This window comes from Balaenoptera ricei, chromosome 6 (assembly GCF_028023285.1).
Source record: "Balaenoptera ricei isolate mBalRic1 chromosome 6, mBalRic1.hap2, whole genome shotgun sequence".
Lineage (NCBI taxonomy): Eukaryota > Metazoa > Chordata > Mammalia > Artiodactyla > Balaenopteridae > Balaenoptera > Balaenoptera ricei.
Window position 1 is genome coordinate 21,393,057 of NC_082644.1, and position 20,320 is coordinate 21,413,376.

Genomic DNA, 20,320 nt, shown 5'->3' on the forward strand with positions numbered 1-20,320 from the left:
AAATAAAAGGCCACCAATTGACAAAGTTTTTAAAATTGAAAATAAACACTCTTGGCAAGAGTTTGAGACACTCTCATACATTCTGTTTGCTGGAGAATAAATCGATAAATCCAGCATTATAAAAGGGCATCGCCATCGATCTGCAATTCCACTTCTGGTATCTAGCCAGTATCTACAAAAATACTGGAACACAAACACTGTGGTATTACAAAATTGAAAATAATTAAAATGTTCACCAAGAGGAAAAGGCTAAACAAAGTATGGTTGATCCATACTACAGAATATTGTTCATCTCCTTAAAACAATAAGGGAGAAATTGCAGACTAGCATAGAAAATAATCAGGTTATATTTTTAAAAAGAGAGTCATAAATATTATGTATTGTCTGATTCAATACTGGTAAAAAAAATGATCTGTGTATGTGCTCATCCTCAATGCAGAGGAAAAGATTTTGAAGGCTTTGGAACAGGGCTATTACTAAGAACTGGATTTTTACTCTATTTCCTTTTCTATTGCTTGGATCTTTACACTGAGACTGTATTATCTGACTGATAAAAATGTGTGTGTGTGTTTTAAAAAGGGGAAAACAAGTTGAGGAAGGCCCATCTTTCCTATGACTCTTGAATCCTAATAATTACAAAGTATTCATAACATTTACATATTTATTCATTTTATTTACAAATAAATTCTTGGCTCCTTCAGTTGCTTAAAAACTAGAAATGAAGGATGAGAAAGCAGTGGAATCATCATCTTCATCGTCCTCATCGGCCTGGCTTGCAGTCACGAAGTACCGCCACTACCACGGCAGGCAAAACAGGTTAAGTCGTATCTGATGCCCACCAGGACCCTGCAAAGGGGATATTGTTACCTCCACTCAACAGAAAGAAATCTGGGTCTCAGGGGTGTCCCACCACTGCCCGAGGCCTCTTGGCCACAGAGCAGAGACTGGGTCCAAAGCCTCTCCAGGTTTCCTCAGCATTCTCGCAGCCTTTAGAAGACATGGCCCAGGTAGGACCCCTGCAGAGGCACTGGCCTCCCAGGGGGACACACTAAAGACACTCTCACACGCCTGGTTGGCATAGCCCCATGTCCAGCTGGAGCTGAAATCACAAGGGTGTTCAGCTGGTGAGGATGCCCCTTGGTATTCTAAAGTCAAGTTGGCTCTGGTATGTCACGTGGATACCACCATCTTCACACACTTACGCATGTACATACACACACATATGTATATACATTTATTACTAGAATCTTGGCTACCCTGGGTACCAAAGCAATCATATTGAATAGTATTGGCCCTGGACAAGATTTTGAAGAATAAGAATACATCCTTACAATTTCTTATACTTCTCATTCAATCCATGATACTATTTGACACTCAATATGCAGGCAGGTAACACAAGTATGTGATGACCCCTTGGTTGAACAAGACCAGCTGTTCTTCCAGCCTTCCCACTCCCATCCTTCTGTGCAACGGGATCACCAATGCATCAAACCAGGTGTTGTAAAAAATTAGCAATGTGTTCTGGGCTAGATGCCTCCCCATCTTTCTTTCAGTTTAGCAATTCTCTCCTCCCCCCCACTGCTTTGCCTTCAGTAGTAGTTCACAGAACAGTCTGAGAGCCCATGACCCACCCACAGCGCTCAGTCTTTCTTGTAGTTCTCAAGGCTGCCTGCACTTCCTTTCCTCCTCCCAGCCTCTTATTCTTTCTGCCTCTCCCTGGACCACCCCCTCACCCCCACCAGTTTCTAAGAAAAAACTATTTTCATGCTTACACACTGATGACAGATGATGGTTTCAAGTGGTCCACATCTTGTAGTATACCTGAAACCTTCAAGCGCCAAACCCAGGAAATTCTGGTACCAGTGGGTACCAATGAAATCCAGAAGAAGAAAATATTTGGGGAAAAGTGAGACTCTTTGTCCCCAAATGCCATGCATTCTCTCTTGTTATGTCTGCAATTGCTGCTCTAGCATTGTAGAGTTAAAATAAGTCTGCACGAAACAAAATGTCTTCAATCACATCCCATGCAGTGGCTCCCTGCGTCTCATGGCCTTAAATGCAGAAATATACACTTATTCACCCATCCCCCAAACTTGTTGTTAGTCATCTTTCTTACACATCCCATTTTCATGGGGATTCTAGAATCTATTTTATTCATAGCTATCCTCTATCAGCAGTGAATACATCCCAACTGGACCCACAGAATCCTTACTAAGTTTAAATCTTATATTATTGTGTATTAGCTTGGGCTCTTGGAGAAATTTATTGGGTTCCAAGCAATATGGGATGGGTGCCGAAGCATCACCCAAGATGAAGAAACGGAGAGAACATGATTGCCACAACTTACCTTAGGAAGGGTAAAGGTTCTTTGCTTGGAAGTAGCTCCTGTGGGGCGTGTGAGTGTATAAAGGAATGAACAGTGAAAATGTGGAACTTGAAGGTGGATGCAAGTCTGAAGCCAAGCAGAATTTACCTGAACATAACAGAGGAGGAGCTGAGGGTGCCAGTAGAGGGCCCCTTCCTTTACCTTGCCCCCTGCAGAACTGAACCTACCTCTAAATACATGCTGGACAAAGATCTTCTTCTTGTACTAAGATGTACTTGGTCTAGCTCATAACACAGATTTGTTTGGATGGTATGTGCACACACCAGCCCCTGCTGCTGTTAGCTCCACTCCTTAATGGATAAAACCATTGACTTTTCCTTAAGGGTGGCTTTCTGTAAAGATCTACACAGATGCCCTGGTCTGGTCTGGCCTTGTCCTGGGCAGTGATTCATGCACTCAGACTGAGCAAATGACTTCCCTGTTTTTCAAGGTGGATTCCCAAATACATGATTTCTCTCTGAATGTGTAGAAAACAATTATATCATCCACTCATTGTCTGGCTGCCAGGACTTGCCCTTACAAGTCCGAAATCCAGCTGTGTTTCTTCTTCAGTTACAACATGATTTAGAGAACAATCTACTTTAGATTGCTTGAGGGTAGAAGACAATGATCATCAACAATGTAATTTTTGTTTAACTTTGTTAACAGGGATTTATTTTTATAAAACCATATTGGGACTATAGAAGTAGAGGCTAAGAAGGGGGGCCCTGTCAGCACCTATAATGTGGGTTTGACCCTGGACACATGCTTTCTTATTTCATGTACCCCATTATCAGCCTGATCAATTTCCTGCTCTTTCATTTTCTTGTACTTGAAAAAATATTTTTCTTTACATTCATCTTTCTTTGAGGGTTTTTTTTTCACACACACACACACTGTATTTTATCTTTACAAGAGATAAATAAACTGATACCAAGCATTGTAAATGGATGACCACAACAAAAGCAACAATGATTGCAATTACCAAACACGAAACACACTCATACTATGTCATAATATTGACATTCAGTCCAGTAATCCTCCACTGTAACAGCTCCTTTGCTTTGCAGTGAAAATTGATTTGTATATTTTTTGCCTCTGAGTCCTTGTGGGATTTTTTTTTTTTATTCAAACAGAAAGTCACAAAAATTATAATCATCCTTATCAGTTCACTCAGTCTTATGTACTTAATTTTTTTTTATCTTGATCTTTTGTTAGCACTTTTATGAATTCATTAGAGTTCTGAAAATTCTTATTCATTCAGTTCAGCAGTATAGTCAGTTACCAGAAACCTATACTTGTCAGAGTCTTTTCCATGAATTCCTTGAAGATGAAATCCTTTTATAGGAACATATTTGCAAAAGCATCAGAGTACACCCAGAACTGTCTGTAAAGACAAAAGACTTAAAAATGACTACGGTTAAAGATTTGATGAAAGTTCATAATAATGCAATTGACAAGGAAATTTAGTTATTTCTGAGATATACATTTTAAAGTAATAACTAGAATTATGACATAACATTATACCCGAACATATAAGATTTTTAGACATTTCATGTAATGTCTGAAACATTTATATTAACATATTTCCATATAAATAACCCAAAGAAAGTTCAGTGTTAGTTGTTTTTTTATACAGCATGTTCTTATTAGTCATCAATTTTATGCACATCAGTGTATACACGTCAATCCCAATCTCCCAATTCATCACACCACCACCACCACCCCCTCGCCGCTTTCCCCCCTTGGTGTCCATACGTTTGTTCTCTACATCTGTGTCTCAACTTCTGCCCTGCAAACCGGTTCATCTGAACCATTTTTCTAGGTTCCACATACATGCAGTTTTTTATTTTTTGATACGCTTCTTGATATCAGAATCAACTTTCTCCCAACTTATCCAATTATTCTCTGGCTTAGTATTGCATGAATTTATTGACCTCACCAAATTGGAGTCATTTCTAAGCTTGAGTTCATGCACGCACACACACACACACACACACGTGCACACACACACACACATACATTTCTCCAAGTATCTTCAGCAGACTCTTGGCTTCATACGTACTACATCATTGTGCTGTTTGGGGCAGGGGTGGGGATCTCCACTAAGCCCATCCAAGAACCCAGATAGAATATGCTGATCAATTTCTGAGACCTCAAAGCAGAAGCCACAGCCTTATAAACATAGGTGCTCTTCCAAGGAGAATTGCGTGAGTTATGTTAAGCTGAGTGTGAGTACAGAAATCCAAGGTATATGATAACCACTGGCTTGGTGTTCTCCTCATGGCCCAGTCTCTGGTAATGCTTTTAACCTATTGCTATGAGCTTATCGAACACTCCAGAGTACGTTTAATTGGTTATCCACATTTTTCTGGATGATGACTCTCACAGGTTGTAGTCCCCAGGAAGTAGTTTCATGATCAAAATAAATGACTGTTGGTGTTTTAAGCCACAAAGTTTGCAGTGTTTGTTATTCAGCTGTAGCCAATGGAACAGGTTCTTCTGTGAGCTCCGGGACATCCCTATCAGCTTCCCGTCTTCCTGTTTCAGTAGGCTACTTTTACTCCGTCCAGTCCTGTTCATTCCATGGGCCACCAGACTGTTGATGATCATAGAATGTAGTAAAAGATGATCTATTTCGTAAATCCCAGAGACTCAAAAATTTGGCTCCCAAAATCCCTGCTATAAAAAGTATAAGTAATCATGACATCGGATGACTAATGATTTAGTGCATATTTTAAAATAATTTCAAGTTGGAATTTAAAATGATATATAATATATAAATATATTATGTGTCTATTTATTAATAATTAATATATAAGATAATAACACTTAACATGGAAACTTCCTATGAGGCTTCTAGTAGCAAATAACACTAGCCCACATTTCCTGGCAGTGAGTAAATATAAAATGCCTGGATTGAGTTAGAGCCAAGTCCAAAACCATATCACACAACTGCTGGTATCTGATGTGCATGTTGGCACAAGGAGACATAATAGTCTTCTCAGAATGAATGAGTGTCTCTTTGGTTTATCAGGACATTTTACAAGTCATCAGTCTTTATGTGCAAAAGGATGAAGATACTGGATGGGACATAACACAATATCCACTGTGATAAGAGGTGCAGGGATTTCATAGGATCTTCTCCACTTACAGGTGTGTGGATTTGCTCTAGGTAATGTGAATAACCATGGCATGACAATAAGTCCATAAATATGCTCATTGGTAAAATAAAATGAGGGATCAATTGTCATTACTTACTTTCTTCCCACCTCTGCCTGCAGAAACACAGCACCACAGTTCTTTTGGAATATTTACAGCAACTCTCCAGACTGATGGATGATCAGGTACTAAGGTGGCTGGCAGGGGATTACTTAACTAGTTGCTGTAGTTAAGAAGAATGTCTCTTTGGGTTTGTTGTACAAAGCACTAATGGATATGTCCACATTCTCCATCAAGACACTCATCCTCCATGGGTCCACGTAATATAAAATCTCATGTGTCTGAACTGCTACTCTTCAGGTTATTTCAGATATTGCCTAACTATATCCCTGCTACAGAAGAAATAATTTTTCTCAAGGGACTCCATAGCAGACTACAGACATATTCCAAATAGTCATATAATAGACATATTTCCAAATATGACCCCAATAATATGCTCCAATTCTCAGGTTCTCCTCAATGTGATGGTCAGACTTTCTGACCGCTTTGCCCAATAGAATATAGCAGAAGGGTCCTTAACCGGTCCGACAGATTCTGCTTCCTTTTTCTTGGAAGTCACCCATCATGAAACAAATATGGCTATCCTGAGATCACCATGCTACAAGTAGTCCAAGCTCCAGTGAGAGGCCCTGAGGGATGAGAAGTCACATGGAGAGGGCACAGGGACTGCTGGGTGGCAAAGACCAGTACTAAGTCACCAGATGTGGAAGGAAGATGCCATCTTGGAAGTGGATCTTCCAGCCTCAGCCAGATGAAGTAGAGATGAACCATCCCAGCCAAACCCGTTCCAAATTTCAGACCCACAAAATCACGTGTTTAAGCCATTAAGTTTTGAGGTTGCTTGTTACACAACAATAAATAACTGAAACAACCTCTGATGTTTTTGTCCAGTCCCAGTTTCTCTGTCATTTTGTACAACCTATGTTCCATTTAATCCAGGTCGGCAGTGTTTCTGCTGATACAATTTTTTTGAGACACTTGTGAGCCTCGAGTGTATTTTCCCTGGGTTTCACTTAAGATATGTCCACAGACATTTTCCTAATAATTTCTTCTCTACCTTTGGCTTTTGCTGAGGAAGAATGTTTTTAAGTCTCCCCAGGCCCTCTGGTTTGATCAAGAAGATACAAGAGGAACACACAATCCCTTGGAAGAGTTATTGATGTGGCTAAATACTTCTATAATTTTAAGCTTTTGGAATTTCAGCAAAGAGTTGTACAGTCACATACTCAGCCTTTTCTCTATGGCATGGTTTTGGCATCCATTTCTGTCTTTTAGGATCTTTTGTCATCTGCAGAGGCTGAGAGTTTTCAAAATCATCAGGTCCTTGTTCCTTCAGTAATTCTTCCTTCAGTTCATCTCTCTTCTCTCACATTTTACTATAAGCAGCAAGAAGAAACCAAGCAACACCTCCAATCTTTTGCTTGGAAATCTCCTTAGCTAGGTATTCCAGTTCATTGTCTATGAGTTCTGCTATCCACTAACTGCAGGGAGCAATGTCACTGAACTTCCTGCAGCAATATAACAAGCATCTGCCTTCCTCCAGTTTCCAATGTTCCTCACTTCCTTCTTTGTCCTCAGCAGTAATATCCTTTAAGTCCAGATTTCTAGTAACAATCTGTTCAGAGTGACTCAGGCTTTCACTATGATGCTCCCCAGTCTTTGCCAGCAGAGTCTTTAACATCTATGTTTCAGCCAACCAAACAAACTGGTAGAGTCTTTTCTAACCCATCAAGCAAAGACACTGAATCCAGAATCTCTCCTTAGAGAATATATATCAATAATTCAGGCTAGTTCAAGAAAGTGCATATTCTTTCCACCTTGATGTCACACCCTTAGGATCCATTCCTACATATATTCCTGAAGACTCTGTCAATATAAATTAGAAAGTCACCCCATTCTCTGGGTGCATACTACACTTCACTGTGGACAAACTTTGTACCTCATCCTGTAGGGCCTTCTGGGACTTGAGTTTAGTTATAAATCTAGAAGCAGAGAGTGATGGTGGGGGTGGGTCCTGAGGAGAATCAGCGGTGCCTTCAGGGCCACTATCTCGGGGAGGCCATTGTAAGTCTTCAGATGAAGGGCTAAGCTAACCTCTTCAGGTCGGGGAAGGGCTGCTTCTACCATTGTTCTGGGGCTCCCCAAGACCACCCCCAGTTCAACTCACAGGACTAGGTGTATCAGCTGTACTCACTGCTGTGATTACCTCAAAGGGATATGAATCAAAATCAATCAAGGAAAAAGGCACATGGGACAAAGCCTGGAGGAAACCTGGCACAGGCTTCCGAGATTCCCCTCCAAATGCAGTCACACAGCATGCATTTAATTCCTCCAGCAATAAACTGTGACAACACATGGGAATGTTGTCTACCAGCGAGTCAGAGGCTCAGCACCCAGGGTTTTTTATTGGGGACTGGTCATAAAAACACCCTCTGCCTAGCACATAACAAAATTTCAGAGTCCCAGAAGGAAAACAGGTGTCACATAAATCCCATTGTTTGCACACTGAGACATTTTTCATCATGTAAGGAATGAGGGGGTCCCTTCCAAAGTCCAAGTTCCCAGGAGTCAACCGAGGGTCAACCTTGCAATCAGGCCTTTCTATGTTAACTCTTTCCTACACAACTGTCAGAGAAGACACGATGGCATTTAGGGGCTCGAGGTCCTCAGCTCCATTGCATCTGTTCCTATGTTCCTGTTCCAATTTTTAGGATCCCACTCCTGCCCAATCAGTGCAATGCTGTGAGGTTAAGAATCAAGTTTCATTGAGGAGAAAAACAAATATCATATGTTAACACATATATGTGGAATCTAGAAAAATGGTACAGATGAACCGGTTTGCAAGGCAGAACTATAGACACAGATGTAGAGAACAAACATATGGACACAAAGCAGGGAAAGCAGGGTGGGGTGGGGGGGAGTGTTGGTGGGATGAACTGGGAGATTGGAATTGACATATATACACGAATATGTATGGAATACATATTAAGAACCTACCTGCTGTATTAAAAAAAATAAATACATAAAATAAAATTTTAAAAAATTAACTCAAAAAAGCACAAAAAAACAAAAAACAAAACAAAACAAAAGAATCAAGTTTCATTGTAATTCAACCCTTATAAAAAGATTCTGGGCTTGCTTGGTTGACATGATAATTGAGGGGTGCTTCTGGCATTTGGTGGGAAAAAAAGGATGCTAACCGTCCCACAAAGTAACAAATTTCTCCTCTCTCATATGACTTTTGAATGCCCACTTGGATTTTCACATTGAGGGAGAAATCTGTTTATGATTATCTGAACCTTTCATATAACTCTTTACATGTAAATACAAGGGATATTTTGACAAGGGATGAAAATATATTGAAATTTCCAAGAATGTAGCTATCATGTAAATTAAGAGGAGATTTTTCTCTATTTTGTCTGGAACTTTACCGAGAGTGTTTCATCATTCTAGAAAATCACATTCCTAATGACAAAACCACTTATTTGAGTCACAAGAACAACCTCTGCATCATCAGTCTGCATTTGTGGGTGGGGCATCCAAAGTGGTTCTGTGTGTGGTGTATGATTATTTCAAAGCGTCAACTATAGAGACAAAACTTTTCAGCTGAATATTGGCTTTCTTCTCTCAAATCCAACCTTGTTTATTGTAAGTAGGTACAAAAATCTAGTTACCTCCTTGTCTCATAGTGAGGTTGCCCTGTCTCTTCTGTCATGATGAATGTTGTTGAGGAATGAATTTATTCACTCACTACTTCAGTTATCTATTTCTATGCAACAAACCACCCTCAAAAAAATAGTAGCCTTTAAAACAACAAAAACTCTTTATCATTGCACACATTTCTGCAAGTTGACTGGAATGGACAGGGTGTCTTTTCCAACCTGCAGAGTGTTGATTGCAGACACCTGGAGGCCTGACCGGGCAGGGGCATCCAGAGTAGTACATACACCAGGCACTGACTATGTCAGCTGGTAGCTTAGCTGTGTGTAAGCTGGCGTGCCTTGCCGTGCTACACATAGCTACCTCCTGGTGCCTGTTCATCTCCTAGCACTGGGTGGGTTCAAAGACACAATGTTCTAAGCCTGGAATGGCCCAGCCTTGGATGTCACAGAACATCAAGTCCACTACACTGGATGGCTCAGAGAAATCACAGGCCCAGCCCAGATTCCAGGGGAAGGGAAATGGGTTCCATCTCTCAAAGGGTGTGGCAAAGAATTTACAGCCACCCATCACAGTACCCAGCAGATAAATTGGAGAATAAAATCATCTAATAAAAAAAAAACAAAACCAAAAAAAATGAGCCATTTTGCACGAGGTGGGCTAGTTTTGTGCAGCTGTACACTAAGTGGTATAGGTGACAAACGCCCTTCCTCCCAGCTCAAAGCAATAGCCTTCTATTAGCTAATAGCCCCATCACCCACTGGCCACGCTGGGCGAGTGTGTGTGGTGCTGGTCTCCTGACCATCAGAATTGCTCGATAGAAGTATCAACTACAGACACTCAAACATGAGCAAGCATTTTGGCTACAAGAATCCAAGCATAAATCACAAAGGACAGCCTTGAATATGGAGGAGAAGCTTGAAATAATAAAATATTTAGTAAGACTTGGAGATCATGTGATATTGTAAGAGAATTACACCTACAGGAATCCAGATTGTACAACAACAAATGGCACTGAAAGCAACAATAACATAAAATAAGATAAAGTAAAATAAAATAATAATACTACAGTAAGCAGCTGCCTTAGGTGTGACCAAAAACCCCTTACAGTGGATGGAAGGTGACAATTCTAATGCTCAGTGCAATCAGATTTCTACTTCAAGCCAGTGAGAAGACACAGAAAGAGGACGAGCCACAGCCACCCTTTCCGGTATGGTGGCACTTCATCCTATAAATGACATGGCCCTTCTGTCCACTCCTTCTCCAAAAACCACGCCCACCCACCAAACTTCGTGAGCTTGTCAAAGTAAATGGCATATTGATGTGTATTTCTTTATTTCCTAAGAACTTAAGATGTTTCAAACTGCAGCAGAATTTTAATAAGGTTTCTCATGTATTGTGTAATAAATTAATTATAAGATTGTACAGGTGTTGAGTATTCTCTTGCTAACCTTATTTCCCCATAAGCACTGTTATTATTTAACACAAAATTCCACAACATAGTGAATTTTAAGGATACATATCCTGCTTTGTAGAAGAAACAACCATTTATTGAAATTCATGTTATTTCATTAAGAATTATTTTCTTTTTACTTCTCCATATTACTGCTGTCAAACCCAAGTTCACCAAGTTCATGTGCCTGATGCACACTGAGGCCAAACAAACCAAAATGTCAGAGTTTGGAGCTGAGAAAGGTTTATGGCAGGGCCCAAGCAAGGAGAATGGAACGACTCATGCTCTAAAGACCTAACTCTCCAGTGGTTTTCAGGGAAAAGTTTTTATAGACAAAATTTGGGGGGAGGTTTGCAGGGTGTGTGACCTTCCTCTGATTGGTTGGTGGGGAGGTAACAGCTGGTGTACCAGGAATCTCAATCATCAGCCTTCTGGTTCCAACCAGTCTGGTGTCCACGTACTTGGGCTCAGCCTGAAGTTACTATTTTCCACCTGGGTGGGGGACCCTAGTTCCTGTAGAAGAACTCAGAGATATGAATCAGACTGTTCTGTATATCCCTTGAGGAGGAACCAGGACCCTGCCCCATCACTTCATTAATGTTTCTTGACTGCCTTTCCTTTGTTTCTGCATTCCCATTCCCCTAATTAGTCACTGAATCTGCTCTTTGGAACTCACAGAAGGTCTAGGAGGCTGAAACCTTTCTCCTACAAACAAGAAATGGGGGACACAGGATGGCTTTTGTACCTGGGCGGGCCCCAGAGGGTTCTACTTGGTTTCATTATGGCTAGTATATAAATATATAAAGATGTATACATATATTTATGTACATTGCACATCTAGATAAATTGTATTATGTGTTAATTTCATCATAGGATAGTGAAGGAGTATAAAAAGATATGTATGTGGAAGAAGAATTTGGGAGTAGGGCTGAGGACCTAAACCCCACGGTCTCTGAGGCATACCACCAATGCAGCTCATTCCCTGGGCTGGGATCCAAGAGGTCCCTATATCAGTTATCTATTGCTGCCTAACAAAGACCCCCAAATTTAGTAGTTTACAATAATCCTTTATTACCTCTCCCAGTCCTGTGGGTCAGGAATTTAGACAAGTTGCAGCTGAGTGGCTGGTCTCTGCCCTGTGGTGTCTGGGCCCTCTGAGGGGGATGTGACAGTGGGGCAGGACAACCTGAAGGCCATCCCTTGGAGGTCTGGCAGTTCATGCTGGTCGTTGGCTCCTGGCTGGAAGACCCACAAGTGGCATCTCTGTGTGGCTTGGGATTCCTCACGGCAAGATGACTGCGATCCAAGGACAAGTACCCCAACAGAGCCAGGCAGAAGCCATACTGCTTTTATGGTCCAGCCTGGGAAGACCTACAGCGTCAATTAGGCTGCATCTGTTGGTCGAGGCAGATACAGGGGTTCCCCTGGGTTTAAGGTGTGGGAATACCTCAGCTCCCGATGGAAGAGGTCAATATTGCATTGCAAGAAGAGCTTGTGGGATGGAATAGGTAGTGGTGTGACCAACTTTACAAGATACAATCTGCCCAGCCCCCAAGCAAGGGATTTGGGTATATCCACTGCCAAACTGATACCTGTGAACTAAGTAAGGAATGGGGCAGGGGGTGGGGGAAGGGAGAAAGGAATTCTATAAGGGCATGCATAAAACTAAAGCAATGGTAAACCTGAATCCTCCTAGAATATCATAATTTATTGAAATCTCTCAGAATCTGTGATAAACATTCCATTTTTATTTGGGTCACATCTTGAAAGAAAACAGTTTCAGGAATTCCTTAAAAAGGAACATCATGTGTATTGTCTAACATGTGGATTTTGTGCAGAACTGAATGTTCATTTGCCAATATAGTTCTAAGTTGTTTTTAAAAAATCACATTTACCTTCATATCTTTTGGAGGGAGTATGAAGAAAAGCCAGTTCGTTTAGTCGTAATTCTTGCTCTGTGTGTATGACGTGTGTATGTGTGTGATGTGTGTGTACTATGTGTTTGGTATCTGTGTGTGGTGCAAGTGTGTGGTGTGTATGTGTACAAAACAGAACAGATGAAACAAGAAGGAACGTTTGCAGTTGTTCAGTTGCTTGTGGTGTGACTTGTTACTTTACAAGACAGACCAAGGGGTCAGGAGCAACTAAGCCAATTGTTTCCTATCCAGTGACCCTTCCCCCCATAAAATGGAGGTAGAAACACTGACCACCTCAGCCAGTGCCCCTGTGGCACCCTACCTCCCCTGGGGAACCCGAGCTCAGTGCCTGGATTTTCATTGAAAACTACTAGAATACAACATACTCTGGCCATTGTGCCCCTGGAATGGTGTGGCCAGCAGGTCACCATGGAGAGTGATGACAACACTTTTCCTTCAAAATAAACCAAGGAAACATTAGCCTTTGGAGTTTGCTCAGCACACAGTAGGCACTCAATAAACGTTTGTGAATGAGTGAATCCAGGAAGCTCTGCACCCCCTTTTCTTTGCCTCTTCCCTGAGCAGCAGAATGCAGGGCTGGAAACTTTCCAGCCAACCAGTCTGGGCATGTTCCGCTCAGAACAATTTGCATCTTCTACACAGGGTGGTGACCATGAGTGCCAGAGTATGACAGAGAAACCAAACAAATGTATTTTCAGATTCTTTGAACTGAACAAAAACTTCATCCTCAAAAGCATTTGGTTCCTGTTTACAATCGTGAGGTTGCATAACATTACCTGGAAGCACCATGGATTGAGATAGCAGCTCCAGAAACCCAGCCGGGTAATTACATCTTAGGAGCCAAGTACAAGATGTGACATTTCACCCACAGTGCACCAAACAAAGTAACATGTTTAATGTTTATTCTGCCCCAATGTCTTTCTGGCCTTCTGTTTGAAAGCATCTTATGAACATACAGCGTTAAAACAGCCAGAGAGCCCTTGCAGAGACCAGGAGGGAAATGATCGTGGATGGTTTAGGAACAGTCTCGTGGCCACAGTGGTTCTGAATGGATGAAGTCTTTTCTACTACCTGCTTTCAGCTTCCGCCACTTACGCTTTCAAGGTTTCCAGGGTCCCATCTCTGTTCCTCGGGGAAAGGCTTGTAGCTCTAATTGTGTGTGATGTCCAAGGAAATCACAGAGAAGGAAGCTGCCATTTTGCTGCCATTGTGTATAAATTACCTTCCAACCACGATAGCCGTTTGGAGTCTTACTTTTTTTCTCTCTCTCTTGAAAACCATGTCTTGTCAGTGGCCTGAATGTTTCCCAGTTGGGAAAGAGTCTCTTCTGGAATCTCTCTCCTGGAATATGCTAAATACAGATTTCATAACCAAGTTAGCACAGAATGGATTATTATTGTTATGTGTTTCAAACTGTAAGCACTGGATATAGGCTTAAGTGTACATTCTGTGCTGACAGATTAGGGGTCAACCTGCTGTCCCTATTTCCAAGAGCTAGTCTTTTTTTTTCTTCCTCTAGTAATGACCTTTGAGGAATTTATTCCTTTTCCCCCTAAAACGGTGAAGGAAAGTTGGAAGTCAGATGGGAATATAGAATGAAAGAGAAAGAAAGGGAAGAATAAACAAAGAAACCTAAACTCTTGAACTTTCACTCATATATTTTTGCACAATAGTCGAATAAGTGGGTCACAAAGCTTCTGAAGGCTCTCAGTCCATCACCCAACGACTGAGCAGTATGGGATTTTGGGGGTGGGGGCACCTGTCCCCTGACTCAAGGAGACCAGTAGAGCTTGGCTGCACCAGAGATTCTGCAAAGCACCAGGAGACCTTGTCTTTGTTCTGGGATCCAGTCCAATCTTAGCCACACCCCAGAGTAACAAGGGAAACAAACTTAAATCATCTTAATAAACGGTAAACTGATGGCCTACCTGTGTTGGAAACCATGATATCTTGTCCTAATTGACTTCCAGTTTGTCACTCTCAGCTCTTTTCTGAGCTGAGAAAAGGAGCCAGTGTTCCTTTAGACCTGAAATCTCCTAATTAAGCACACCAAGCCTTACCATCAGAGGCCACCTAATGAGGAAGCTGAGTTGCATAACAAAACATCCTCTCTAATCATCCACCTCCACTCTTGTGCAACAGGCCTTGGAGATTGGATGGAATGCACATTAAAAAGTCAGGAAGTTCACTTCAGGGATCATTCGTACCTGGGAAATTGGAAACTCTGACCATGGCAGGACTGAGCCAGCTGTAGGCCAGGCCTGCAGAGACAGGCAAAGCTGGGTCTCTCTCTCTTTTTTTTAAATTTTATTCAATTTAAGTTGATTTACAATGTTGTGTTAATTTCTGCTGTACAAAAAAGTGAGTCAGTTATACAGACAGTATATACATTCTTTTTCATAGTCTTTTCCATTATGGTTTATCACAGGATATTGAATATAGTTCCCTGTGCTATACAGTAAGACCTCGTTGTTTATCCATCCTGTACATAATAAATAGTTTGTGTCTGCTAGTCCCAAACTCCCAGTCCTTCCCTTCCTATCCCCCTTTCACCCAATCAGAACAGCAGACAGAAAGCTAAGTTTAAAAAAATGAAAACAATATAAGAGACTTATGGGATAATATAAAGCATGCCTATCTACGCATAATAGGGATCCCAGAAGGAGAAGAAAGCTGGGTCTCTTGATGTTTCTAATCCAGCCACCACCAGGGGGATTTCCATGAAACCTGTTAAGATTGTGAGATACAGTTATTCTTTGTCTTTTAATTTATTAAATAAAAAATAACGTGATGTCTTTGTCTCTGATTTATACGTACACATTTATGCTGTAAATTATAAATGATTGATCTATATGAAGAACTGTGTGTTTGTTCAAATGCCTATAACTGGTGCTTAGAATTGAGATATGTAGCAGTCAAGATTCAGCTTAGGAAACCAAAAAAGTTCTTGGTACTTTATCAAGAAAAGGTTTAATACTTGGACTTAAGTGTTTTAAAATTATTGAAGCAACAGGTTTTAGGCTAGGGTTCTTGGAATGACTTTTGGAACAATAAGAACCAGCCCAGTTGGGGAATTACTGCCTCTGAGTTCATTGCTGGAGCCACGCCAGGCTAAGTTCAGCACCATTGGGGCTGTGCCCCAGCACATCAAGGAGTGATTCTCCTTATGATCAGGAAATCAGAGATCAGAAGACAAACACTGGGAAAACTCTTGGAGGAGAAAAAGAAAAACAAAGACAGAAGCCACAAGAAGAGCATCCAGCCTCAACCCTGACTTGCCAATCCTTCTCTAGAAGAAGGGTCAACAAACTTCCTGGAAAGAGCTAGATAGTACATATTTTTGGTCCTCTGGGCCATAGAGTCTTTGTCACACCCTACTCAACTGGGATGTTGTAGCATCAAAGCAGCATAGATAATATGTAAATGAATGAGTATTCTGTCCTTCTGTTCACAAAAACAAATGGCCCAAAAGATTTGGTCTGTACTAGGCCAAGCTTTGCTCTAGTGAATCTAAATAGAACTTAATTTACCTCCAGAATCCTGCCTGCAAGGGAGTTTGGAAAATGTAGTTTTCAGTTTTCCAATTAAAAGGCCTTGGAACAGTGAAAGAGTGCTGCTTTCCTGCCTGCTGAAAGCATGTTTCTTCTGCTACTTTTATTTATTTGAATAAAGAAAAAGTATTAGCCAGAATGAAAGGTACATGCCAGGCATCAAGGACCATGGTGATTTTCCCTAGTAAAGAGACCACATCATGAAGAATACCTGCAGTTAGCGTCATACGTGATGAGTTTATGATAATTTACTGTTATTCTCCAAGAACTCTCTGTCCTCTGCATGGGTCAGTAAAAGGGACAGGAGATGGGGTCACCACCTCTGCATCTCACAAGTATTTGATGGTGGCAATCCTTATCTTTGCAATCCTCCCAGAGCTGCTGTATTGGTTTTGGTTTTACCTGGAGGATAGTTCCCAAGGGTTCCATTGGATCATTTCTGGCAGAGAGGCCCTCCCTCCATCAATAAGGGAACCCATGTGGGGATGCAGCCCAGTGTTGAGTATGTCTATCTTTTTTTTTTAATTATTGAGGTATAGTTGATTTATAGTATTATATAAGTTTCAGGTGTACAGCATAGAGGTTGACAATTTTTAAAGGTTATACTTAATTTATCGTTATGAATGTTTCTGTCATAACTGTACATTCAGGGAACTAGAAAAATAAACACAAGATGGGTTTCCAGAGCCACTGAGCCTACCAGGAAATAGACATGAGCCAAAACTCCATTTATCCCCTGACCTGCCCACCCTCCACAAAGTCCCAGTTCTGGGGTAATTCACATCAGCTCAGAGCTTGTGTCTATTACTCCCTGAAAATCTGGGTTTCCACTTCCCTCATGCACAACCACCCTGGTTAACAGCTTCAGCTCATGTTCAGGAAGGTAGGGGAAGACTCAGAGTATGTTCTGGTGGCAGCTTCTCAGGGTCTGAGCTCAAGGGAACCAACCAGCTCCTCACTCAAGGCCCTGCCTCAGGTTTCCTCACTCAAGGTTCCAGAGTGTTGACTCAAGTGCTTTCCAGTTTTAGAGATCAAGCAGGGTGTCCATCTACTTCCTGGACTCCATGACCTGTGTGACCAGTGAGCCTCACCCTGGAGACCTGTGGGCCCAGACACTGACCACAGCTGGGTCCTGCTGCTTGTCACCGCAGTCACTCCCATCTTGTCTCTGAATTCAGGGTCCTTCTTCCCTCAACTGAATGAGGCCTACTGGCGTTTCCATACAGATCACGTGCAATAGAATTCACCACTCACCTGATCATGATAGGATCACAGCTTTTTAGTTTGTTCAATGAAAGAACTGCGATGTATTTAACAGAGCTTTCATGCTTGATTTCTTTTCCTATTTATATATGACTGATAACTATGAAAACCTGTGGTTTTGTTGTGTTTAAGTGCTCACAACACACACAAAATTTGGAATTATTTGAGTTGGCACCACTTGGAGTTTTGTCTCTGCTGGGACTGATGCTAAAGCTGGTAGAAACAGGCCTTACAGAGGTGTTTCCTGTAATCAGCCAGAACTAGAGTAGTTGAGGAATAAGATGCTCTTTATGAATCAGAAATCTGTTTAGCTGAAGTTTTTTAAGAAGTCCTACTGCGTAACCATTGTGATTGCAAACTCTAAAAAAATCTGTAGGTCTCTGAGCCTTGGGGTGATTTGTCTATGGCAGCCATATTAAGCTCAACTTGGAAGCAGAGTGAGACAGGTGAGGGGCACCCCAAGTGGAAAACTCTTCTAAGGGAGGCATGGGTCTGGGGCATGACCCTCATTCCTCTACATCATGGGTCAGGACTGCCAGCAATGAGGATGGACTTCCTGCCTCCAAGAAGGAGGACACCAACTGGATGGCTCTGTGCTCAGGACCAGATGAGGTTAGCCAAAACCACAGACTCTAGAACCAAACTGCCAGAGTTTGAATCCCACCTCCACCACTTGCTGGACAAATTATTAATTTGTGTTATTAATTTGTTTCCTCATCTATATTTTGGGGATGAGATGAAGTTAATTCATGTAAAACATTTTGAGCAATGCCCACACATTGAAGCTCAATCCAGCAGATACATCAGCAATGCTGGGATAGGAGGGCAATGGCAGGGATTAGAGATGAAGAGAGAATGATATTGGACTTACCTTATTTAACTGGGCTTCACTTATCCCTGGGTGGTGTTTGGATGGGATTATGCTAACTTTTGCAAATCTTTCTTTTGTAAATGAGCTTCTCTCTCAATAAGACCATTAGGGTAAAAAAAGCACATATCGTTCAAGACCAGACTTGCCTCTCAGGCAAAAAGCACAACAGGAAAACTTGTAGCTCACCCTCCTGCCCACGTGTTCCAACTTAATAGATTGCTCCAGGTCCAGGTATCATGAGCTGTAGCCATTCCTCAGGTGGCCACTAGATGTCTCAGCTCTGGATCTGCTGATGTTTCCAAGGACAGTAAGTGGGAGAATAGCCCCTTTCACTGACCATGCTCTTTCCTGCCCTTTTTCTTTTCTCCTTCCCTCCCTCTCTCCTTCCCACTCTTGATGTTTGTTGAACTAAACTGAATCCTAGCAGAAGTTCTACATCACCTTCTAGAAAGTTTGAAATACTCTTAATTCAAGAGAATTCAAGAGAATCCAAAAAGCTTGCTGCTGAAAGAAATGTAGTTTGTACCAGACAGAGTCACCCAGTTTTTCTGAGATGAGTTTGGGGTTCTCGGTCAAGCCCATTCACCTGCCACAGATACTTCCTCTGAGCTCAGAGGACCCCAGCACAGGCAGCCACACCCTCTCTCTTCAAGTTCAGTCAATTCAGTTATCCATGCCTATCAGGTGGGCTTGGTGCAAAAGAAATGCAAATGGCTGAGATGCCTACGGCTGGGCCACCAAGAGCTTTGTTGGCATCAACAGTTCTGAGGATTGCTAGAGCAGCATTCAACTCATAAATGAAACCAGGAAGCTCCCTCCAGGAGCCTTCACAGAACCCTAAGCAGGAGAGATGGTAAAGATGACAGGTGAGACGGATCAAAGGAGGAGGAGCAAAGGGAGAAAACAGATGGCACGTGGCACTGGTGCACTTGCTAATTTAGCCCAATCATCCTCAAGAATAGCTTGAACAGTAAGCAAATATTTTTTTTTTAAAAAAGAAAGAAAAAAATCTGCCGAAGGCACCAGAGGAAAAACAAGCTAACAAAGAATTAACAGGGAAAGATCTGGGAGCTAAAGGAAGGACAGGGGGTTGAGCCCAGTCTTCCCAGAAATGTTTACCACTTCCAAAAAAAGCAATTAAGAGGAATCAAGAGTTCCTGGAAGCCTTTTAGTGGAGGAGATAAAACCTGGAGCCCAGTGCCAACCAAAGGGCAGGAGAGTCTCATAGGCCACCCACACTCTGGGTGGGAACCACGAAGGGCTCCATCCTAGGCATAAGGGTGACCCAGATATTAATCATCTCTCAGAGGGACTGAATCCCACCTTCAAATCATGTGTGAAACTAGATTATGGCTAATGCCCCAGCTGCTAGCCAGGAGAAAGCACAAATCCTTCCTGGAGGAAGATAACATCAGACTAGGCCTCAAATTATTCCTACTACTTGCCATATAAAATATTTGACCCTCAATCGGAAATGCCAAACACCCATGAGACAAAAACACAGGAATATAAACCAAGAAAGGCAAGAGAAAATAGAAGCAAACTCTTAGGAACACCCCCTAAAAAATGGGGTCATCAGAACAAGACTTTTTAAAAACTTGTTTTTTTATTTTGGAAAGTTTTAGGCATACATCAGAGAAAGAAGAGCATAATGAACCCCCATGTACAAATTACTCATCTTCAACAATTACACACACAAACACACAAACACACACATTTGGGTCGGCATTTTAAAACAAGTCCAGACATAATATTTCACCTCTAAGGACTTTAGTATATAATTCTAACAACCTAACCATCAGACCATTATCATATTCAATAAAATTAACAATAAGTTTTCAATAGAATCTAAAATACAGTTTGAGCCACAGACTTTAAAATAATTACCCTTAATATGTTCCAGCAGATTAAGAATGAGACTGAAATTTCTAGCAGAGTACTGAAAACTTTTAAAGAAAAACAGTGAACATACTGAAACAGAAAAAATAAAATTAGTCA